Source organism: Phoxinus phoxinus (assembly GCF_949152265.1).
Source record: "Phoxinus phoxinus genome assembly, chromosome: 20".
NCBI lineage: Eukaryota > Metazoa > Chordata > Actinopteri > Cypriniformes > Leuciscidae > Phoxinus > Phoxinus phoxinus.
This window is the reverse complement of record NC_136895.1, coordinates 8994169-9020628: the sequence shown is the minus strand read 5'-3', so window position 1 is coordinate 9020628 and position 26460 is coordinate 8994169. Positions and strand designations below refer to the sequence as shown.

Here is a 26460-nt window from a genome sequence, read left to right as displayed (position 1 = left end):
CTCTGTTCAGTCAATGCGTGTGTGATGGAGGCGTCTGATGGGCTGAATGGCCTGCTCTCATTAGTAAATGTCTCCCTTCGTTGGTACCAAAGAATAGAAAGCGCTGACCGCTATATATGTGCGGTGTCGTTTAACCATCCTAGGGGCTGGGCAAGGCCTGGATGCACTGTTGGTTTTGTCAGCATTTATCAGTGCCGCCAACGAAGCAGGTAAATTTGGTCCTCACAGAAGCGTGAAGTAGTGCTGGACCGCATGCTTCAGCGCATGGGCGGCTTGTTAAGAAGTTCACCATGTGGTGTTAGCCCTTGTTAATTTACACATTGCTTGGTATAAAATCCTAACTAGCAGCGTTGTTCGAAATAAAACCGCGTCGCGGTGTTGACTCGATTGACTAGCGCTGAGCTCAGCCGTCCGTGTCTGGACGGCAAGAGCATGTCAGTCCATGTTTCGTCTATTGAGTGAACACTCTGTCTCTCTCTCCAAGGGGGTCCGTCGAGTACCAGAACACAGTCTGGCCCCTATCCAGCTAACGTACGGCTAAGCTGTCCAGATCGCATGCAAACTCTTCTACGTAACGCACATCTGCCTCATTAACCCCTACAGCACCTATTGATTTTTTTTACCCCCCATGATTTTAAGGATCCTCAAGCTTTTTCCACAGCCATTGTGCTAATTCCAACTCACAGGGGATAATATAATGCCGGGCTTCCTGTGCCTGCTGCAATCCACCAAGACAATAAGTCAAGATAATTTAGCCATCTGTTGGTTTTGTGCTGAGACCGCAAAAGTGTATTTTCCGTTTCTTGGCTGTTCAGTGTTCCAGTCTAAAGATTGAATATATTTAGTAAAATTGCCTTTATATTTCACTTAATAATAATGTAAAATGTATTCCAATAACTAAATAGTGCATTTAGTGTGTTTAGGTCATTTTAAACATTCAAACCCTGCCAGGTTGTAGTGGTTCCACATGGATAAAGCTCATTGTTTATATCACCTGTTGTTTTAGGCCCAAAATAACCACCGTAAATCAGTCGCCTGGCCCTAAAACAAAAATTGCTCTGTGTTACATTGCTACTCGAGTTAAAGTGCAGCCTTAATATTCAGTGATGGCATGTTACTGCATTCGGTCATGAAAGTTTTGTCTCATTTTATTTTCCTTGATTAAAATCATCCATTATATTGGACATTATAATTATTAGAACCAGTAATCCCACGCTTTGACTATTAATCAGGAAAAAAAAATGCTCAAAATATGAAAGTCTTGAGCGGATTAATTGAGTTAATTAAGGGGGTACGATTTATTTGCTAAGGAAAAAAATGGCTCATAAAAGGATCTCCTCTAGCCTATGGTATATTCCTAACTACACTGCCAAAATGCGAACAAAATAATAAAAATTAAATAAAAATCACAAATTGATTTAAGATTTTCCTTTTGATTACAACGCTTAATCACCTAAATGTTAGAAGAACAAACCACAGTTAAAATGCCGCTAAGACAAATTCTCTCATATCCTCAAAACAAGCAACTGGTGTGAAATAAAAACCGTGGACAACACAATTATGAACCTAGAAATATCTAAAATACTGGTATGAAAAGGATGGAAAACAGAAGCCTTTCAAAACAAATACGAGGCTTTGTCGCTGAGCTCGGCGTCTCCACAACCCAGACTACAGTCCCTGTGAGAGCTACAATGTCACATAAAAATACCCCTTTTGTCATTCTAAATGACACTGGAATAAAGCGAGCCTCGACGGACGGTGACCACTTCTGAGCTCATCTAGCGACATGTGAGATTCGCAGTTGTACATGACTGAAAGTCATAGCAAAATTACATACAATTAAAATAGGCCATATTTATTCTAACACGTGGTCTAATTGCACACGATTCAACAGGGAACACAAAGTATGGCTCGCGAATACCTTTCTTTAAGAATGTTTTAGGACAGCGCAGAAGATAAATCTCATTACAATTTTATAGACGGAGGAGACATTAATGCACCAACATGAGGACTTGAATAGTTTTACCACTTAGAACAGTGGAATGTTTTGACCAGGAATAGCTTCTCATCCCTGCACGTTACCTCTTCCTGTCTTATCTCCTTCTCCCTCAAGTAGGCAGTCTGCTGTTCCTTACTCTCAATTAAAGTAATGGACATCTGGACAGCAATCGGGACGGCCCCTCTGGGTAAAAACACCCACAAAGGATCTGCACGTCTCGTCTCTTGCTAGATAGTGGGCTTAAATCGATGAGCTCAGAAGACTAATTGTAGAACACACTCCAGCAATACAGAATCCTGTTAAGATCCGAGTCATCATTTCCTCTCACTTCCCAGATGAATTTCCTCCCAGGCCCATTTAAAGGGTGGTTTAAAAGGTCTGTTTATTAGAAAATATCTAAGGTGCATTGTTTAGTTTTTGCTCTTTAAAATACTTTAGTTTCAAAACAGTCAATTTCAAGGCCATTTTTTTTAGTACAATTCATAATGTGACGGAGGCTAGTTAGTAAGAGCTGTGCTAGTAAACCTCACTCCCCAGGCCTCAAGAGGCGCACTAGCGACTGACGTTAGTTAGAGGCTGCAGTCTTTAGCTTCTTTGTTAACACGCCCGCCTCTCATGCGGGAAACTTCGGTTCAAATCCCACTCGGAGCGGTGTGTGTACAACCAAAGGGGTCACATTGGTGCCATGACCCGGGTGGGAGGAAACAGAGGCCAGCTTGTAAGAGCTGTGCGAGTAAATAAAGCCCACAAGAGGCTAGCGAATGACGCTAAATGCTGAAGTCTTTAACGTCCTTGTTTGCTCACCTGACTCCCATGACGGAAACACAGCGTTGAATCCCGCTCAGAGCAGTGCAAGTAGAACTGGAAAGGTTACATTGGTGCCGTGACCCAGATGGGAGTGAGGTTTAGGGGATAGGGGATGGGGGGGGGGGGGTGAGAGTAACAAAATGTTTTCCGGAATGTGCTACAACACAATTCATAACATACTCGATGCAAGTACATGAAAGCATATACTTCTAGATATAAGCTCGATTTAAGGTTCTTTTTAAAATGGTCTGAACACGATTCGTAAACCCACGTAGGTGCGTGTTGAATTCTTAGTACTGACGCAAGTAATGCTATAATGGACATTAAAATGTATTCCTCATTGTAAACTCATATTATCTCATCTTAAAACCAATTTAATCAAGCTCATTTTGATATTGGGGGACGACATATTTGCATGAGTTTCTTTCTTCTGTTGAACACAACAGAAGATATTTTAAAGAATGTTGGTAACCAGAGAGTTGATGGACCCGATTGACTTCCATTGTATTTTTTTTTCCCACTATGGAAGTCAATCGGGTGCTGTCAACAGAAAGCTCACCAACATTCTTTAAAATATCTTCTATTGTGTTCAGCAGAAGAAAGAAACTTATACAGGTTTGGAACAACTTGAGGGTGAGTAGAATGTTCATTTTCGGGTGAACTATCCCTTTAAGCAAATTATTTCATAATGCTTTATCTGTAAATGACGGTTTTATATTGATGTTTTCAGAAAACATGTGTAATAGCGAGTGGCCGTTGATATGGTTTCCTATGCAATGGTGATGTCAGCCTATCATAACAATGGATGTTTACTGACTAGCCTTAAAGAAGCCGCCCCTTAAAAACCAATCATTACAGAGGGTCAGAATCAGGGTTGAAAATTATAATTTTACTTAATAAAAATCCATGTCATGTATATGTAAAATGAGGCTACATTGGCTAGTAGCTCACATTTGCATACTTGTGCAAATTATGTTTTTGGACTAAGAGTGATAATGTGCTTTTCACTGATGAAATCCAACCTCATACGTTTAACGTCACAAGGCCAAGCATCCAGACTGAGTTTTCTCACAGGACGCAGAACCAAGGCTCGCTAACGACACGTAGCCCTCTTCAGATCGAGCCATCCTCAGTTAAAATCCTCTTCACGCAGGGGTAAATGGGTGCTCTGCGGCGGGGACCACTTTGTTCTCACGGGACACATTAGCCCCTCAGGCGAGATCCCTACATATGCTGCCGATTCTCTCAGATTACAACCAATTTTCTGGATGCATTCGGTTACATTGCCGACAGACACGCACATCTAAAAGCACATCTAAAAATATATGCGATGCAGCCCTATTGGGAATTATTTCATGTGCATTTGTTTCTTACCCTTCTATAAAATATTACAGGCTATTTCTAGCTCTTTAATGTTCCCCCCTCCATTGAATTCAATGATTTAACTTATGTTCTGTTTACAGCTAAAGATATTGAATTAAAAAGTAGGACAAAAATAGAGGTACTTTCAAATGTGATGCTAAAAAAAAGATCTTGCAGTTGTAACTAGAGTCCCTCGAGACATAACAACTTAAGCATGCTTTATCTTAAACGCTCTTAAACTATGGAAACTAAATTTCTTTTCACTTATTCAATTACACAGTTGAGTATCCCGTATTTTCATCCTTCTCCAGTCCTTGTTCCAGCTCTGACCTTAAGGCATAATGACTATGTATGGCCTGTCATTTAGGAGAAACGCCTATGTGGACCTTTGACCTCTGTCTGGGTTGAAGGTCGTTCTATCAATCTGTCGCTTTACTCTGGTTCCACACAATGAGGATGATGCAAGCAACCCGAGAACCCACTAGAGATGCTGGGACGGGGGTGTGGAGCCCGATGATCAATAGTTTTAGAATAGTCAGGCGGTTCAGGTTATGGATTCTCACATTACTTGCTGCTTGCTTACGGGAACTGCAGATTAGGGCATGAATTTTTTTTTTTTCTTCTTCATAAACATGCAAAGGATAAAATAAATGACACAGTGTTTAAATATAGACTTGATACTGTAGAGAAGACAAAGGGATAATAGAGAACAGAAGTTCTTTCCAAAAATAGGGTACACAATTAGATCAAATATCGTGAATATAATACATGAAATACATGAAAATAAAATATTTGGAGATGTAGGCCAAACTAATTATTATGGAATATTTTCTTTAATTAGATCAATTACCTTTCTAATTTTGAATGTGGTTTGAAATATTGTGTGCACGTTTCTAACAATAATAATGATGATAATTATTCTGTAATTGTAATTCATTATATATTTATAAACATATATATAATTGTGAATAACAGGGAAGACAATAAACGGTTGGTTAACGGTAGACAATGGTATCTAATATCTAATAAAACAGATCATCAAACTGTACCTTATTCGCTAAAAGTGCCAGAAGACCTTTTTGGAATCTTTTATAACAGGACATCGTGAGACTTGAGCGGAAAGATAAACCTGCTAATTAGCATACAGATTTCAGACTATTCCTAAGCAAGATAAATGTGTAAATTTGAAGCGTGGCGTTACACATCTATACCAGTCATCATATAGACCTGTCAGATCGCTTTGTTCCCCGCAGAGATGCCTGATGAGAGCCTGTCGAGATTCAAAGGTTAAGAGCGGGATAAGGACGGATAAAGAACTCCGGTGGATTGGGATAAGACTTTCAAAGACTTCTGAAATAAATAAATAAAGATTTCTCCACTGCGGCTCCCTCCCGATTATCTCGGCGTAACTGATAAACTAATCCTTTGCTGAACTTTGACTCTGATCGTTTTCGTGAAATAAACTTTGCAGAGGATTAAAGGTAGAGGATGTGAAAGAGTACAAAGGAGGACTGAGAATCTTTTCAAAATTCAAGTTCCTTAACGTTTTTTTTACTACTTTTGAGGAAGGCATTGTTGGAAATGAGAATGACTTAATTCACGTAGCCTACTGCCCTAAAGATAGTAAACAAAGAAATCGGTAACAATGTTACCGAATATGCCATGTAGTCGAATTAATATAAAACACCACTTATTAAAACAAAGTCATTCCATCAATGAAAGACAATGGGATTTTGAATCTTTTTCAGTGTTCAAATCCCAACCCAATGAGCAAACGTAACAGTGAACAGTAAACCGGAGTCCTCCGCCCTTTCTTTCTTTCTGCTTTCCCTTGATTCGTCCGTCACCTGATCTCTGAATGGCTTCACTAACCAGAAAATGTAATGAGGAAACATTACGGATATGTACGTTTTGTCCTTGCGCCCAAATTGGCCGTAATATGAGCCGAGTGATTCTTCATTCGATTACATCTGCAAGTCTCTGTTTCTTTGGCTCCTGTGTTTTTTTACCAGACACTAAAGAGTGAGACGGGCTAACAAATCTTTTTTGTGTGTGTGTGCCAATCGGCAGACAGCACGTCATGCTATTTTTACATTTGAAGCACTCCGGCTTGCCTGAGACCCCGTGATGGCAGGAGACGTCTTCGGCGAAGTACTTTGCTTCATGACAGAGAGAGATAGGGGGAATGAAAGAGTAATATATGACTTGGGGGAAAAGACATCTCCATCTGGCTCTGACTGATCTCTCGTGGAGGAGCCCGAGCTCTGTGGAGCGGTCAGGGTGGAAATTAAAAATGCAGGTGCACGGATGTCAAGATCCCTCTCTTCAGAATATGCAGACAGAGGGCCGACTGTATTTTATTGTCTTCATTTTGTTCGGTTTGAATTGGGCGTCGCACAGAGGAGCTGTTGTTTGAATGAATCTCACTAAACCCTTTTAGGAACCCATTTTATGTCATCTTAAAAATCAAAGGAAAGAATTGAAAATATATAAACTGTAGTTGTATTAAAGAAAATTAAGCCTATTTTGGCACCATTAAGCACATTTTACCGCATCTTTACCCATTATCATTACTGTTTAAGTAACTATTAGTATTATTATTACTGGAAATTGCTATTGAGAATAGGTATTTTTGTATTCATATTTGAGATTTGGGGTTTTAAAAAGAGTAATTATTTTAGTATTTTGACCTTGTGTCCTGAAAATGACCTTTTCCTTCATTTAATTTAATTTAAATGTCCATTTATTGTAAATTTGCAGCGTGACAAATACATTGGAAAAACTATAAATATGCCATGTAGTCTCTTAATTAATATGAGGTAATCAGAACCTTATATATATATATATATATATATATATATATAAATTTATATATATAATTATAGGAGGATTAGTTAATTTATTAAAATAATTCGATTTATTATATCACGTCACAGGACACTGCTAAACGGCTCAATACAATTAAAAACAATAATAACACTCAGTCAACCCACCTACTCACTCCCTCTCACTCACTCACATATTCACTCACATATTCACTCACTCACTCACTCACTCACTCACTCACTCACTCACTCACTCACTCACTCACTCACTCACTCACTCACTCACTCACTTACTCACTCACTCACATATTCACTCACTCACTCACTCACTCACTCACTCACTCACTCATTTCACTCACTCACTCACCCACTCACTCACTCACTCATCCACTCATCCACTCACTCACTCACTCGCTCACTAATTTCACTCACTCACTCATCCACTCACGCACTCACTCACTCGCTCACTCATTTCACTCACTCACTCACGCACTCACTCCACACACTCACTCACTCACTAAAACAATAATAACACTTACTCAACCCACCTACTCACTCACATATTCACTCACTCACATATTCACTCACTCACATATTCACTCAGTCATCCACTCACTTACTCACTCACTCACCCACCCACTCACTCACTCACCACCCACTAAAACAATAATAACACTTACTCAACCCACCTACTCACTCACATATTCACTCACTCACATATTCACTCACTCACATATTCACTCAGTCATCCACTCAGTCACTCACTCACTCACTCACCCACTCACTCACTCACTCACTCACTAAAACAATAACACTTACTCAACCCACCTACTCACTCACTCACTTATTCACTCACTCACATATTCACTCTCACATATTCACTCAGTCATCCACTCACTCACTCACTCACTTACTCACTCACTCACTCACTCAGTCACTCACTCACTCACTCAGTCACTCAGTCACTCACTCACTCACCAAAACAATAACACTTACTCAACCCACCTACTCACTCTCACTCACTCACATATTCACTCAATCACTCATCCACTCACTCATCCACTCACTCAATAATATCAATAATAACACTCACTCACTCACTGACTCACCAACCAAATTGGTCCAAAAATAGAAAATAGAAAATAGAGAAAAACAAACTTATTATTCCATTTCACTTGGGTTTAAATTGTTACCAAGGGAATACATTTTAGCATTAATTTAAGTGAACCTTAAATTGTGTTATGGTCACTCCTCTTTCAACACTCTTTAAGCATAAATTTACACATTGCGCAGAGCAGAGACAGAGCTATGCACTGAAACACCTATTCATTTATGCTGGAGTGAAGCCACACCAATAAAACAGCAGAACCGGTGGTTAAATGTGGGCGCTTACCTTGCCCGGAATGCCAGCGCTCTAAAACGGGCACCCAAATTGGCAACTCACAGTGTCAGGCAAAAACAAGAAATAAAAATAATTGATGCATGATTCCAACGTGACCTGCCAGTGGGCTGTGACCTTCAGTTCCTGTCCCATAAGTTACTTAAACCCACATCTATCTCATGAGCCTCTGTCTTTAGAAACGACGGAGCCAAAATACTCCAATTAATGGGTTGCTTACTGGAAAACAATGTTTTAACCAGTGATGGGTAGTAACTGATGACATGTAATCTGGATTACTTCATCAGATTCCAAAAATGTTGTACTTGTAATTGGATTGTATTAAGTTTTAAAATGGTCATAATCAGATTACACTTACTTTTACAGTTACATGATTACATATTCACACAATGGCAGTAAATTATTCATAATTTGTATTCATGTTTATTATTGTGTGTTCATGTAATGCAGCGTTTCCCAAACTTTTTTGTCAGACAAACCCCTTTGACCTAACATATTTACTTGGAGACCCCAGATATTTTAAAGGAGTTGGGTCAAAAGTAATCTAAAAGTAATCCAAAAGTAGTCCGAATACATTACCTAAACCGAGTAATCTAGATTACAATTTTCACAAAAGTGTGGAGGTCTTGTTTTCTGACTTGTTTTGTAAGCTAAATAAACTAGGACACTAAGCAGCAAGCAATCTAAAACGTCTCGACCGCCAGTCGTATAATCTATCGTGGCGGTAATCCAAAAAAACAAATCTTAAAATGTACAAGATCTTAGCACAAGTTCTAAAGTCAGAGAACTGGATAAAAAAGCAGCCAGCTCTCTAATGAGAAACCATCTCACATTTACAACAAGGTCTTTTGTGTTTGGCTCTGGGAAGCCATGTGTGGAAAAAAACCTCATTTGAAGCCACTTGTGTGCTTGAGACACGAGGATAAATCCTACATGCTGCTCTTCAGTCGAGAGGCACATGTCATGGCAGGTATTCAAAGCTATTCCTCAAACCGCTCGCTTTCATCTCCCCATAAATGGCACGCTTACTGGGACATATGACCTTTGAGTCTAATCCCAGACAGCATGTTTGGTGGTCACGCTTGAGGTGATATGCAACCAAGAGGATTGGTTTGTAGGACCCGCAAGTGTCGCAATAAACCATATTACAGTCAGGCACTTTAGGTGACGTGCTTTAAGTCACGCAGAGAAGATAATTAGACGAGACAAGCAAGAATACAATATTGCAATATTAGTGAAGCATATTTTGGGTTCTGGTTGCTGTGTTGGTGTCGCCAGCCGCCAATCAAACGTCAAGTGTTTAACATTCATCATTGATATTGAGAACGACACTTCAAACCTTTTAATTAATAGACATTCGTCTCATGACATCCATCCGTCAAGACTCCTTCGAGAAGTAATGACTTCACATTCAACCCCATGTGGACAACTGACAGCGAGCCTGTGGGAAATCATACAGCACGACACAAACTGTATTAGGATGAGTTCTGATTGGTCGGGGCGCGAAGGCTAAGAGCATTACGAACAGAATCTGCTCTTAGATTAGCCATTTATAGCTAAGATTCATCTACAAATACAGGACTTTGGTCTTTCTCTCTGTCACAACAGCAGATTTCCATGTATTTTTTTCTTCCAGGAGCATCCCATCCGTCTGTCATTGTGATGGACAGATGCACAGCAGGGAGAGGAGGGGAGGAAGGAAGAAAAAAGGTGAAAGCAGACAGATCTAGGATGCATTGAAAGTGATTAACATGCACACTGATAGGCTACGTGTCCTCAGTGAATGGTGACACCTGCCAACTTTTTCAATTTGCATGCGGAATATCTTCAAAGAACCAGTCGTTGTGGAAACCAACTTGTTTTGGCCTCCATATACTGGTGGTAAGACCAAAAATAAATCAAATAAATGGAAAAGAATTTAGTATCTTTTTATACTCGACGCTTCAACCATTGTATACAAATAGGGGAGAAGAAAATAGAAATTATATATACACAGACACACATAAATAATAATATAAAAAATACATTAACATCAATTTTAAAAGAAAAAAAATACAAATAAAACAACACAATGCATTTTATTTGTATTTTTACGCATTTTTAGATAATAATAAACAATTATTGTTATTGTTATTACTATTTATAGGGTTTTACTTTTAAGTAATTTTTTTAAGTACATTTTTTAGTATTATTAAAGTATTATTAGTTTCAAAAATAAATCACATGATGAACAAGTAAATGTATTTTTTTTTACACTATTACATAATAATAATAAGTCTAAAAACCTATCTATCTATCTATCTATCTATCTATCTATCTATCTATCTATCTATCTATCTATCTATCTATCTATCTATCTATCTATCTATCTATCTATCTATCAAACAAACAAACAAACAGACAAATAAACAAACAAATATATTAAAGGGATAGTTCACTTTAAAATGAAAATTCTGTCATCATATACACACCCTCAAGTTGTTTCAAACCTGTATGAATTTCTTTCTTCTGCTGAACACAAAGGAAGATATTTTGAAGAATGTCAGTAACCAAACAGTTACCAGGTCCCATTGACTTCCATAGTATTTTTTTTTTCCTACTATGGAAGTCAATGGGACCTGGTAACTGTTTGGTTACTGACATTTTTCAAAATATCTTCCTTTGTGTTCAGCAGAAGAAAGAAATGCATACAGGTTTGAAACAACTTGAGGGTGAGTATATGATGACAGAATTTTCATTTTAAAGTGAACTATCCTTTTAATATATTTGTTAAAAAAAGATCCACAAACAAAACATCCGTATCAGAGAATAAGCTCTAGTATTCTACTTGGTGTTTTTCATCTTGAATTGAAGAGTTTTAGAGTAGCATCACTGCAATACTGTGGAATAAATGGTATAGCTGACTCTCTACCCAGTAACACATTTCAACTGTCGGCAGGTAAATACAGTCATACCCCACAGCCCTACTCACTGCTGGTTCTTGGCAAAGCTAAAAACTGCATCCAACTGAATTTCAGAAGTCGTCGTATCATGGTTAGAAAAGAGAAAAAGCAAAGGAACGCGCGCAGTGGGGGAGAATGAGCTTCCATCCAAAAATAGAACAAGCCTTGTTAAATATTTTAGGCAGACAGAAAGAAGGAAAAAACAAACCTAGCCACAAACAAAAACACTCTAGCGTCGAATGATTAAGATCCCGTCTTGTATTATAAGTGCATGAATAGGTTTAGCGGGGCCGTAGCGTGTCGCGACTGAACGGCGTTGATTTATCAGCAGCGATGAACCGTGTGCCGCTCTCACCCCCAGTAATTCCCTCCACCTCGGCCTGGGCTGCCTCTTAAAAGCCAGCGCTGTTATTTAAGTGCTGGCTTTGTGGAAACTAGGAGCTTGGCGAAACAAAGTGAGATTAGCCAGTGCTAGGAAAAGCAGGCCACTTTTAGCAACGGTTAGCGGTTGCGACTGTCACGCCAGCAACAAACGGCTTAGTGCGGGGCGTCAGGACCGGGCCGGGGGAACCTCTGAGAGCTTGGCACTTCTCACCCACTCTTAACAACCTATGACATTCCATCAAAACCCCCCATAGGCCATAAGGAAATTGCAGAGCGGATTTCTGGGATAGATGCAGAGGTAATGGGCGTCAGGTTCTTTCATGGCAAGCCGAGTAAAGGCGGAGCGGAGGGGTGTCTAGAAACAGGGTTTGATCAAAGCCAGCGAGAGGTAACCAGCCTCTAGAATGATAAGCAGCTCAGTGCCGAGGTAAAAAAGAAAAATGCTGCATGCCGCAGAGGAACAAACACTGGAGCGAATAGTGTGTAACAATAAAAGTGCATGCTCAAATGCAAGTGTGCCAGCTCCTTTACCCAGAGTTGCATTGTTCGCCTCTCTCAAAGTAATCATGAAAATGTAGTTTTGCAGTTAGAATCCAGTCACATCGCCTAGCTTGCATGTTTTTGTCAAACATTTCCTTAAAAATAAAGTGTTTACTAAAGAGACAAGAATGCTCCATTAGCACAATTACATTGTAAACAAAACTTTTCAAAAGTCCTGGAAAGGTTATGATCAATATTACTGGATGTGTGTCAATTTATCTGGTATTGAACGCTTTGAAACGAACTGCAACATAACCTATCTGCAACCTTGTGAAATAATTTCAAGCTGTTTGTGATTTAGTAGCGTTTATTCGAGTCACAAACATTACTCTGAATATGAAGTTATTTGCCCAACGTATTTATTTTGGAATAATGCACTAAAAGAGAGACAAAGCTAAAGACGACGGGCGAAATGAGGAAATAACTGTCTCGTTCTGTCCGCTGGATCACACGCTGTCGGACTGGTAGTGGATTTAGACTATTTCTGAGAATTAGACTACATATTTCCGAGGACTGCGCAGGGTACGGCCTTGATCCTGGAACGACTCGATGCCTGCTGCTAAAACTAAGCCGGAGTGCCACGAGCATCCCATCATCCCACCAGCATGGGAGACACTAAACCTTGTCCCGTTTATAAACCTCAAATCAACTGGGTCAGCCTACTCGATTTATTTTGCGGAAACCGAGCGAGCTAATAATAGCGATTAGCTTGTATTTTAGCGTATAGAGTAGGTGGGGATGGAAACAAATGCTGGTGGAGCCACGAGGGTGGATGATTATATCTTCAAAACGAGTGCAGACGTCAGCTGCAGGGCTGTCTCATCCCTAATTCATACTGACACCACATCCTCTGTGCTACATAACAGAGAGATCTGTGCAGTAATTACTAGCGCAGACATGTATATTCAAGAGAAAACAAGGAGGTGATCGGGAGAGAGAGAGAGGGAATAAGGAGCGCAATAAGCTGAAAAAATATTGTATTGCTCAAAGGTTGTTCTATTATAGCTCAGGAGACATAATAGTTCCCAGTTATAGTCATTTAAAGTCCCTCATGTCATTCCAAACCTGTATGGCTTTCTTCTGTGGAACATTGTTTCTGTCCAAACGATGGAAGTCAATGGTGTCCAAAACAACACTGGACTTTTACTGTATGGACAAGCAGAGACATGTTTCAAAATATCTTCTTTTGTGTTCCACTGAAGAAAGTTAATTTTGGTCAATTAGCTCCCCATTTAATCGCTCTGTCGTCTAAAAGAAGCAATTGCTATATCATTCAAGATTTTTCTTTCCTACAGATGGAATAACATGAAGTTTAGTTTTTCCCAAAACAGAAAGAAATTCTGATGGCCTTAAAAATCAGTGTTGTAGCATTCGAGACTGGACTCATGTCATAGACTAGGTCTTGACTCGGACTCAAACCTCTTTAGGTCTCGTCTCAACTCGGACTTGACTCTCTTCTGGTCTCTGTCTATACTTGGACTTGACCCCCTTCTGGACTCAATATCAACTCAGATTTGACTCTATTCAAGTCTCAGTCTCGTCTTTGACTCAACCCTCTTCAGGTCTTGTCTCGAGTCGGACTCGACCCTTCTAGTCTTAAGGTCCGTTCACACCAAGGACGATAACTATAAGGATAACAATAAAGATATAGTTTTAAAAATCATTATCAACATAAAATAATAGCAGTTCCACAGTTATAACGATAACGGCACATAAAAACAATATAGTTGGAATCACTTTCAGAATGATTTTATTCAGCTGATAAACAATAAAAACATGGGCAGCCAATCAGAATCCATCCAATACCGAGCTCGAGCATTTAAAGTGACAGAAAAGCAGGACGTTATCGTCCGCTGGTGTGAACGGGCCTTTAGACTTTACTCTGACTCACCCTGCTCAGGTCTCAGTCTGGCTACAACACCGTCAAAAATATGTTTTTAAAAGGACAAATATGTGCTGTGGAGCAATAATCGAAACCCTGAACTCTACAAAAAGATGGGACTAAAGAAATGGTGATGGAGAGGGAGATATAGTTGAGCGGTTGGCTGTTTATTTTACACTGGCTGGATTGGGGTTCACAGTCAGCAATGCTTCAGTCTTGAATTTTCCACCCAGCAAAGTCCTTTCACTGCTCAGGATTGCAACTGCCGCATCTTTGCACTGCAAATAAGTCCAGATATTGGCATTTCCAAGAGCTTTTGGAGACGTGCGTGTCACTTCCTGACTCTGTAATTTATGGTAGGCCTCTCTCACTCCCCCTCTCTCACTGCTTGAGAGATTTCTGCCCGGTTTTCATTATTGAAAAGGGCCACCCTCTTTCTCTCCCTCCCTCCCTCCCTCTCCATCTTATTAGATCTGCGATTCCAAGAGTGCATTAGGATATTAAATTCAGGATGGGAATGGATGCTGCCTGCCGACTTGGCAAGACTCCCCATTGCTGCCTAACCTCGCTCCTTGACGGTCTTTGGACTGGTCAGATCCAGAGAGAGCGGGCATCACTCGCTGAATGGGTCCTGCTCGTCGTGTCCTGCCATCTCTGTACCGAGGTTGACGAAGACACAAAGCAGCCACTTGTGAGCGGGAAGCGATGGCGGGGCCAGCACAGTGGCTGCTCTGTCATCGTATGAATCATTCTGACGTGTTCGAGGATAAAGACGTGCATGCATGCGCCCACACAGCATAACAACCCCCTCTCGCGCCGCCTTAGGAGCATTCCTCATGACATGTGAGCTTCCATTATGGCAGCTCCTTCGCCATTGTTATTTATTTGACTTAGGGGAAACTGTTTCACAAACAAGGGCGTATTTTTTCTTGCTTTCTGGAGAGACGCAAGACGGTTGTTGTCGGGCAAAACACACAAAGATAAAGGAGAAAAAATAAACTGGGCTGTTAAACTAACAAAAATGGTTGCATTTTCTGTGCAAAGCTCACTGCCAAAGTGCATTCTGGATGATTGCTCCACTGTTGCTAAGGTATTCTGGTTGGTTGGTGGTAGATGCTTACTGGTGCAATTCAAAGGCGCACCCCAAATATGGTCCCCGGATGTGGCTCGAGGCCTTCCTTCAATGCAAATCTTTAGGGTTTTTCCTCTGCTATTTTGTCTGCCAGACGAAAATCCCAAAGTCCAATCGTTTGGAAATATGGACAGGCTACATGATTTGAGGTATCAGTCATGTTCATAGCAAGCACTAATTAAGTCCCCCTGTAGTCAATCATTGTATCCCTTAAAACTAAACTTTGGTCAACAAAATTACATATTTAAGCGTTTTTTCCATGAAAAAAATGTCTTCATGCCTTAAAATAGCTTGAATGTAACTCAACACCCTTGCCTCATTTAGTATATGCGGTTCTATGAATATGCAAATTAGCCACACCTCCACTCACTCATACCAGCTCAGAGATCCACTTGACGTGTGACAATCACACGTTGACCTGATTGGCTACAAGGTAATTTGTGACATCAGAAACTTTTTGAGACTTTCTTTGATTCACTGCAGTTTTAAGGAGAAAATACTCAGCAATGGTGTTGACTTATGAATTTGCACATGGTTTGTAGCATTTAAAACACCACATAGACATATAAACAACGATAAAAGCTTGACTTTCACCACAGGGGTCTTTAAGAAATTGGTATATTCGTATAATAGGATGATGGGAATATCAAACTCTTCAAGTCAGGAAACATACAAAAGATACCAAGGTTTACCATGTTTTTTGAACATCTTAGCATGGTAATACCATATTATTTATACCAAGTCAATACCATTGGAGTGCCATTCATTATAAAAGTAGTACTGGCATAGTTATGGTATCACATGGTAATATGGTAAATGTCCAAAAAGTACTTTTTATCACACATTAAGTTGCCATGTGAATAACATGGCATTAATGGTTATCTTCAAAGAACACAGTATTATTAGTTTTTTTTTCCAACATGATTCCATCAAAAGGCTTTCCAGTTCTTGTTGCTCACAGATCTTTTCACATCATTACATATTCCTTCAACATAATCACGTCGAGCAACGTCTTCCTCTGTTTGCCATATCAGTTTGACCTCATTCACGATGCCAACCCACCCAGCTTGCGAGAGAAAAAAACTTGCCATTTTGTGAAACCACCAAGGCTTCCCTGCTTAAGACATGAGATAGGTGAAAAATTCCCCGGATTGGTTGCATTCACAGGACACGATCATCTAGATTCCCTGTCGACTATACTGATGGGGGTCGACAGGGATTACACAAACAAATTCACCTCATCTAAACTCAGGAGACGTGGTAGAGCTCAAGTCTCGGAAACGAGCAGATGATGGGTTTTAAATAATAAAGCAGTTGAGTGCTTCTGCGATCTTCTTTACGACCAAGTGAACCATTCAGGCGCTTGTTCAAGCCAAGGCATTGCTTGACATAATTGTGCGCCCATGCTTGAGCGGGAGAAGCCGAATAATGCATGGTGTGAGGGGGGGTGGGGGGTGACTCATTTAAAATAAAAGGCAGGCTGGAAGTTTTCTTTCTCTCGATGGGACATACTATTTGACCTAGATTTTACTTAAAAATTGCGCATTAGATGTGAATTAGTGGAGCATGCTCTTGTACGACTCGATTACGCGGAAGCGCTTCTTCCATGGCTGCTCGATTGCGGCGTCTCGCTTCGGTCGCTCTAAGTAATTCGACCTGTCATTCACATTTGCATTGGACAATCGAACAAGAGGTCTGCATATTATATTGAGTAGACTGCCCAAAAATGAATGTCATTTTATTCACCCTCATGTCATTTCAAACCAGTAAGAGTCTATTTGTTCCTGTGAGCACAAGGGCAGAATTTAGAAAAAAAATGTGTAATTTCCCATACAAAAACAGCTCATTGTGACCATGTTTCTATCCATTTGCAAAACTATCCATTTAAAAATAGAGTCTTATGTATTTGTCAGCAATACCATGCCTTCATTTGATACTATATAATGGCTATATATGTGATTACTAGTGATGCAAAAATTATATTTGCATAATATAATAATGGAATCAAATATATTAATGCTAATTATATTATATATGTATTATACATATATATATTTTATAGTATGCTTAGATCTATTCATATTAATATGAAAACATAATATTATTGGTTTATTATTCATGTAAATATATTCATATTATAGTATATTACTGACTGCTGTTGGTAAACAGATTGTCAACAATTATTTGTGAACAAAAGAAAAATTAATGCTGCAGTAATGAATCATAGCAGTAGGGAAATAGTTTATTTATAACCAGTTTCCCTGTGTCATCAGACAGCTGTGAGTTTCATCTAAAATTGAAATGCTGAACTCCGAGTGCTTGTGAAGATCTCACATCATACAATTCTAAAAATACTTCTTTATAAATATTTTGTATTTAAAATGTATTATCATAATCAACATTTTTATTGTAAAATAAATTAGTGCTGTCAAGTCGATTAATCGCGATTAATCGCATCTAACATAAAAGTTATAATATGTACACACACACACACATTTTATGTTAGATGTGATTAATCGCGATTAATCGCATCTAACATAAAAGTTATAATATGTACACACACACACACACATATTTTATGTTAGATGTGATTAATCGCGATTAATCGATTTGACAGCACTACAATATTTGTATAATAAATGTTATGGTCCTGAAAAAGAATCTAACAAAAATAAAAAATAAATCTCTTTGGACTAAGATGCTCGAAATAAATCACAATGATTCCAGGAGCACATTAATAAATAAGTTCAATTTCGAGTTGATGTCCACTAACATCCTGCTATTACAGGCAAGACCTTCCGCTATATACTCATGTTTGCAAGACACAATTTTCACTTAGCCCGAATGCCAAAAAGCGTTCATTCTCCTATCCTATTTCCACAGTCAGTTATTAGCCTGTAACCTTTCAGTCTAATGGAGGATTTCAACTCTTCCCTATGCGGTTAGCCGTCCCTCTGAGGATACAGAGTGCTTTCAAATGAACACTCTTTTTTCCACCATCAAGACTCCCAACGAGTGGCGGAAACTCCAGAGGTCCCTCCCCTCCGCTTAAGTACTACTTCAGAAAATAGCATTGTACCAGAGCTTTCTTCTTAATGTAAAGGCAACATGTCATGGCAAAGCGCCCACAACGCTCAGGTACACGCGTGCCTTTCCGGAAAGGACATCATTTGCGCCTGTAGGAGGAGGATAGTGCGTCTCATAAATATCGCTTGGGGGGGATCTCTCTGCGGAGCGGCGATGGATCCGTGTTTGGTTTTCTGGGGCGGATAGTCAAGCACACCATGGCAGTTTTCCTGTGGCTGATTAAAATGGAAGGTGGCAGCCATTCTGTTTGGGGAAAACAGGTGTTTGATACACATGTCAGATTGATTATATCCCAAAAATCACCATGGAAAAACTCGTTAGTCGTCAGGAAATCCTCCAGATCTGAAATTAATTACTTAAGCTTTATTAGAGTATCCTAGTGAGCTTTTATTTTGATTTCTCTCAAGCCTACGTTTAAATTGATGCCAGAGTCAAACCAACAATTCAACTAAATCATTTATTTTACACTATTATTAAGGCATTTAATTGACTATAAAATAAGTACATTTTAACTTGTATAATAAATAATAGGCATGCACAATATATAATTTTTAGGCTGATATTTTTAATCTTTGCGTATGTGCGCATGTGCTTTTACATTTAGATTTACTGTAAGAACACTAATAAATGCAATAACGTTGTATTTATTACACTTAATTAATACTAATTTACCACTTTTTGGTTCATAATATGAAAACTAGATGAGTAAAGTTTGTAAACGAACTTTGATGTAAATTATCAGCTTATCGGTTTTGGCTAGAATTTTAATAAAGGTGCATCCTAATATGAAATAATAACTATGTTTTACTATGGAAAGCAAAATGAGATGTTTAGTAGAATGTTCAGGCTGCTCATATCCATTAATAGTGGCCATGTCTGACAAACTCCAAAAGTGTTTTTTAGCTTTATTTATATACTATTATAGTACAATATATAATATAATATAATATAATATAATACAATATCATATAATATACTATTCACTTTTATTTTTGTATTATCAGTTTTCATTTAAATTTAAATTTAAGTAATTTTTTGTGTTTTTGTCAATTTAAAGATTTTCATATAATATGTACAAATTGTTTCGGTATTATTTTAACAAAAACGATTCTTGACAGTTTTAATTTTAGTTTAAAATAACAGCACTACTGCAAAAATGACAAAAGGGGCCATAAAAATGTCATAACCATACATATGACTTGGAGTAAGCTTTGTGCGAGGAATAGACCAAACTTTCATTCATTATTATTTGAATTAACTATGAATAAATTAAGATTTGATATCAACGACACCAAATGGCATTGGGTTTGAATATGCAGAAGTACAAAAAAACCTTCTGTGACATTCTGTGGCCACTGCTCTGATTATATGGAAAAGAGCAGCATGGACATTCTGCTAAACATCTTCTTTTGTGCTCCACGGAACAAAGAAAGTCATTTGGGAAACGACACGAGGGCGAGCGAATGTTCATTTGTGGCTGAAGCATTCCTTTAATTTATTTTTCTCTTGACTAGCACTAGCTTGCAGCAGAGACAAGAAGCCGGTAATTAATTGAAGGACATCGTTGGAGAGATTCAGGGGAAAAATATCTCGCACTAATTAACATGTGTCTGTGTTTCAATTAACAATGACCTCAATCTCTCAGAAAGCAGGAAAATAAGGGGAAGCTTGTTCGGAAGAGTGGGCTGCGTTTTTACCAGTCTGCCTGCTAGAACACGTGAAACAAATGTATTCTCTCTCTATGAAAGAAGCGTTCTGTTGGAAATTATTCAGAAGAGGCCTGTATAAACTGACTTAACAATTACACAATCCGCGCTAACTCTAACAGTCGTTATCAACGGCAGTAAACCACAAATATCAAATAGCTCTGCGTTCTTTTATCAAAATGACAACGTTCCTGCACTTTTCGTGAGCAGGTCAAACGCGTCGCGTTTTCTGAAAGTCATTTTCAGCTTTTTGATTGCAACCTTGCCAGCTGGCTTTGATACCGATGGGAATTGGAGAGATACGTCTTGTACGTCTTGATCTAAAAATTCTCAGAGCTCTAAATTGCAACACCTCTCTTCCAAAGAAATATATCAAAGACGCTCTGAAAAAGTTGGAAGCACAACATTGACAGTGGGCGAGAAAGGGGGGGGGTGGTGTTGTGACATTGATGGGAGAAAACTTCGACTGAAGCATACGAGTGTCAAACTACATGCACAACGGAGAACCTTCTAGGTTTAGATACAGTCTCTAGACAAAAGCAACAACCTTGACAATGAACGTTGGCAAAAGAGTGAGATATGGCATGGGTTTCAAATGAATGTCCAATATTTTCATTATTGCCAACCTTTTTTTCCTGAAATCATTCCAGGGAACAGTGACCTTTAGCTACCATTCTCTCAAAGTAACCTCAATAGAACGTTCGTTCAAAGTTATGTGGTTTTTAATAATGTTCTCAAAACATTATTTAAACTATTAAGTGATTAATCGTATCTAATCATAAATGTTTGTCAATATATATTTTTACAGTATAATATATATATCTATATATATATATATATATATATATATATATATATACACACACACACACACACACAGTATATACTGTATACATATACATAATATACATTTACAAACTTTTATATTAGATGCGATTAATCGCGATTAATCGATTTGACAGCACTCAATGTTATTTATACATTGTTCATGGAACGTTTTTTTTTTCTGAAATGTTTTAGTTGGACCTTGTTCTCTAACTTTATTTTAAATGTTACTAACATTCAGACAACATTCAAAAGTAACGTTCTCATAATGTTTGCAAAATTATAAAATGGAATGTTCCCTTAACATTCGCCTAACCAAGAAAAAGATATTCAAAATAAAACAAACTGGTGGTTTTGAACATTCGGGGAACATTCAGAAATAACATTTTCATAACTTAATGGCAACCTTAGCAAAACATTCTTAGAATATATTTGTGTAAGCTGGGATCACGCAATCTTTAGTAGTACAAAAATAATTGGAAGCAAGGCTAACAGGCTTGAAATGACACCACACAGGAAAAAATGGTGTACTGTAGGATTTACTTTTAAACAATTTTCATTTAGAAATCGTTAGTATATTTAACAAATAGAGGCAAGTGCATGACTGAAAAAGTATTTTCTTACTCCAATAATATATGAAACATGCTCCAACAATCTTCTACTTAAAAAAAAGAAAAGTCACAGTACATGTGCACACAGACAGATCTAAAACATCAAATAAACCTTTGTATTGTCAAAAATACCAATGGACCAATAAGATGAAAAACGGTATGAAAAATCCTGTCTGTCAAAAAGAAAATTCATAGAATTACCTATAAATGTACCAGACAGGAAAAATATACTCATGTAAGTTGACAAATTTAGCTGGAGGAAGTGCTATAGTGTGGTGGAACATTGTATCAGATTCAGCACTAAACACACTGTGACAGCCAGTTTCGTCTCTCCGCGAGAGTCAAAAGATCGAATTTGTTTACCTCATAAGATAGACATTAAGCCATTATAACACTATCAATCTGTCAATAAGCTGGTTTTTCTTTACTTAAAGAGATAGTTCACTCAAAAATTAAGTTCTGTCATTATTTATTCACCCTTCATTTTGTTTTAAACCTGTATACTGTTATTTTTTCTGTGAAACACAAAAGGAGAATTTTTGAAGAATGTCCATGAAACTCTTTTCCATAAGCAGTTCATACTGAAAAAAGATCAATGAATGAATAACTATGGAAAAAATAAATATGGATGCACCAAAATTCTGACTGATACTGATCATGAAGTCAATTATGCTTTTTTATGTCATGGCCGATAATCGATAAATGGCTGATATTAAATTCAACGTTATTTTCTCAAAAAATAAATTGCAATGTAAATAAGAAACCATAATATAAATACAATTATTATTTTAATACTATGACAAATTAAGTCAGTGCTCGATGAAAAATTATTTGCATGTAAAATGATTGATGTTTTAAATGTGAAACTTGGAGGAAATATAATACAATATAAAATATTGACCATTATATAGGCTGAAAAAAATACATTTAAAACATCTCTAATATTGGTTGATATCTGATGTTGATGTATTTTTGGTTATTTGGTCAAGCATGCCTAAAAAAAATCCCTTGTCTTTTTAAATGACTTATTATTACATAAAGTACAGTAAAGTAATGTATTATATAGTCCTCCATGATGATTTTTGGGAACTAATCAATCTTTTTGGGAGCTCGACTACTATGCTGTATAGAAAAGAGCTGCAAAATGTCTATTTTCATGTTCATGAGGCTGAGAAAATAATGACAAAACTCTGTACCTTCAACTAAAAGTCCCAGTCGTAATAGTTTTAACAGTCAGAAGTCACATTGCAGGGCAAGAGCCAGGTTTGTTGACTCTTCACTAGCAGTCGATATCTCCTCAAAATCTATTTTTTAAACAGAGAATCCATGTACGATCAACTGCCCGAGGACCTCGTGACGCGCCACGCGCTCAACCACCTCGAACTCGCTGGAAACAAGTAAACAGTAAAAACAAGGGAGAATTTGCATGAATCACATGCATGTCATGCTGATAAACTTAGCGTCCTCACGCAGAGCCTGTGCTCTTATCTTAAAAGCTGGATTCCTCACAGACGCCTGCAGTGTTTTTAGGGGGTTGGGGAAGCGGGGTTGTTTTGTGGGGCTAAAAATAGTGTCGTAGATCAGAATGTTGAGGAGAATAAGGCCTCGTGCAGATTAAACCGCAGTTAATCGCCTGTCTGCCATGCCAAATGGAAGCGGGACCGTAATGCCATTGTGCGTTAGATGCCTCGTACATGGTGAACTTCAATGAGGAGGTCTCAGAAATCTGTTTTTTTTTAGAAGGATGTTTACACTTCACCCTGTTTTTTTCTCCTTCTTAAGTCATTCATCACTTTTTTTTCACCTCCTCTCATTTCCTCAACCAGAGAAGCAATTTGTTTTCCTATAAACTCGTGTTGAGGGAATATCAGTTTGAGGGGTATTGAGTTGACAAGGGACTTAATCAAAGAGCCAAAACTAATGTGCTTTGGTGCAGATTTGTCAAAAATGTAATGGCAACAATTACATCACCACCACTAATTTTTGTAATAGACATTTCGAGGTTCCTACACTCTTAGAAATAAATGTGGGTTTTCGCAGCGATCCCATGGAAGAACATTTCTTGGTTCCCCAAAGAACCTTTCAGTCAACAGTTCTTAAAAGAACCATGTTTTTCTTTTCAATAATCTAAATAACCTTTTTTTTTCACTACAAAGAACCTTTTGTGCAATTGAAAGGTTCCATGGATGTTAAAGGTTCTTCATGGAACCATCAATGCCAATACACAACCAAAAACTGCTGTAGAAATAATTTTCAGTCATAAATTGTTAGTAAATTTCACAAACAATACACTGTGAAATTCTGAAATAGATAGATAGATAGATAGATAGATAGATAGATAGATAGATAGATAGATAGATAGATAGATAGATAGATAGATAGATGGTAATGTTCTTCATAAGGACAGAGCTACGAACATGTCTCAGTACACCAATCCCAAGTTAACTTCAAAGCTAGTTTGTACAGAGAGGCAGAAGAACGGCAACAAAGATCTCTATTGAGGGATTCAGAGAACAAGAATTAGCTGCTCACATGCCAAACAGTTTAGCAGGAAAAATGCCATGAACACAATGAGTGTTTTTATTCTACATAAGTTCATCTGGGGCAGTCAAGCTTTTACTTAATTTCTTGGTGATGGAGAACAATTAAAATAACTTATGAACTCTATTATTCTACAAATGCCTTAATATTTAGAATTGCATTATATAATGTAGACAGACAGACAGACAGACAGACAGAATGAACAATAGACCTATAGAAGGATGGATGGATGGACAGAATGATAGACAGACAGAATTTCATTTCACAATCCTTTTTTTTTTTTAATGCTTGACCAAAGAACCAAAAAAAAAATACATCAACATCAGTTATCAACCAATATTAGAGATGTTTTAAATATTTTTTGCAGCCTATATAATGGTCAATATTTGATATTTTATTGTATTTCGGCCTACTTTCTCCTAGTTTCACATTTAAAACATCAATCATTTTACATGCAAATCATTTTTCATCGAGCACTGACTTGATTTCAAATTTCACAAACAATTACAACACTGCGAAATTCTGAAGTAGATAGATCGATATATCGATAGATAGATAGATCGATAGATCGATAGATCGATAGATAGATAGATAGATAGATAGATAGATTCAAACAGACAGTGAACAAAAACTCAATTCTGATTTTGACAATGACGATGCAAAAACAAATTTGAATCCAAAGAAAGATTCAATCTAGGCCTGTTGGAAAACAGCAGCATTTTGTGAACCAAACATACAATATATTATCTACACTGTTTCAATTACTTAGCAATAATGCTAAGTCATTCAATCATTGTACTGATATGTGCATGATAGTATAGAGTTCTAATTGTTCTTAAAGTATTTAACCGTCCGTGAATGACAGAAGAATAAAGACTGTAATCTGTACACAAAATAAATTAAATCAGTTTGATTCATCTTTAGACAGAATTTGTTGCAAGCCTAAATTGGAGGATTGCTGCATTTCCTGGAGCACAAACGTGCACTCTCCTAGATAAGTTCAATTACAAAGATGCTCAGTCATTCAGTCACTGACCCAAGCTAATTAGTATTTGCACTAATTGCGAGGGTTCGGCTCCCGGTCAACCTAATCAATTACAGCATCTAAAATCAAATCAGATGTCCAGAAGGAGTGATCACCCAGACCCCTGGCATCCGGGCACCATTAGTACTGTATCTCCTACACTTCATCCAAACCACACACGTTTATAAAGGCTCCAGTAGAAACAAAGCCTGGTGCCACATATGAAGATACAAATAACTTGTTAGTCCTGTATTAAATCATTAAGGAACCAATATGATGATCTAAACGAGTCCAAAACCAAAACGTTGCTTGATAACAACCATTAAAGAACCTTTAAAAACAATGAAGAACCTGTATTTTAAGTGTAGAGGAGATTTGAATGAGCTCTTCTCTCGAATTAGCTCTTCTTAACCAGATTAACTAACCTAATCTAAATTCACAAGTCAATTTGGGGCCCCTAATCTTCTACACAATATACCAGACGCAATGTATCGCTCGCTATGCTTTAGAATGTTATGTTCAGAAAGCTGCGAGTTAAAAATGATTCCATAGAACGTTCATAAAGCTGTAAACTTCAGCGTTCCGATCGGTTAGTTGTTCAACTTGTATTACTAGTGCTGCTGAAACAAACGCGCTCCGCTTTTATTGCCATAACAACAGCAGCGGTTTCCTACGGGATAACAGCGCGAGTCCGAACCATCTCTCACTTCTGTCCGGATCAGATTTACATCGGGATGCATTTACCGAGAGCTATACAGACACCGTATGGATAGCCTACATAAAAAGATGTCTGACAAAATGATTCCGTCTTACCTGGTAATAATGAAGTTGAATGCGCTGGGAACACGACGCGAATTCGGATGATAACACTATATATTCCCCGCTGATGTCCACATTGTCAGTGCCAGGCGCTTACTGTATGAGAGAAAATCCCGATGTCAGAGGGAGAGAGGGAGAGAGGGAGAGGGAGAGGGAGAGGGAGGGCTAAAGGAGATAGGACCGACCATCCTATCCAATTACAAAAAGACAAATGAGGGTTAAAAGGAACAACGCACAACCATATGCCGAGGGTAAAACTCACTGCGTTGGTTTTGCCTTTTCAACCACTGTTCTTTCGCGGTTATTTCATAAGAAATGAGTCTAACATTTTCTCGAAATAGTAGCCATGATATAACTATCCTTCAAGCTAGTGATCAAGTTAGGCTATTACTATGAAGTCATTTGACAGCTTCTGACTGAAAAATATTCGATTACGCTGAGCCTGACTGGACAATTATTCGACTGACAGTGCCTGACTGGAAAATATTCGACTGGACAGCGCCTGAATGAAAAATATTCGACTGGACAGCGCCTGAATGAAAAAATATTCGATTGGACAGCGCCTGATTGGAAAA

General features: G+C 38.1%; 1 protein-coding gene across 7 annotated transcripts in view; it reads right to left on the bottom strand.

Annotated features, from left to right (window-relative positions):
* Positions 1 to 26460, bottom strand: part of pcbp4 (poly(rC) binding protein 4) — an 80028-nt gene that overhangs the window by 51613 nt on the left and 1955 nt on the right. For 5 of the 7 annotated variants that reach the window (XM_079594122.1, XM_079594118.1, XM_079594121.1 and 2 more), the window contains exon 1: positions 25880 to 26019. The gene's annotated coding sequence lies outside the window, so the exon portion shown is untranslated. Of the gene's footprint in view, positions 1 to 4731; positions 4749 to 25879; positions 26020 to 26460 lie in introns of those variants that run through there. The other 2 variants (XM_079594116.1, XM_079594117.1) reach the window with 2 other exon arrangements.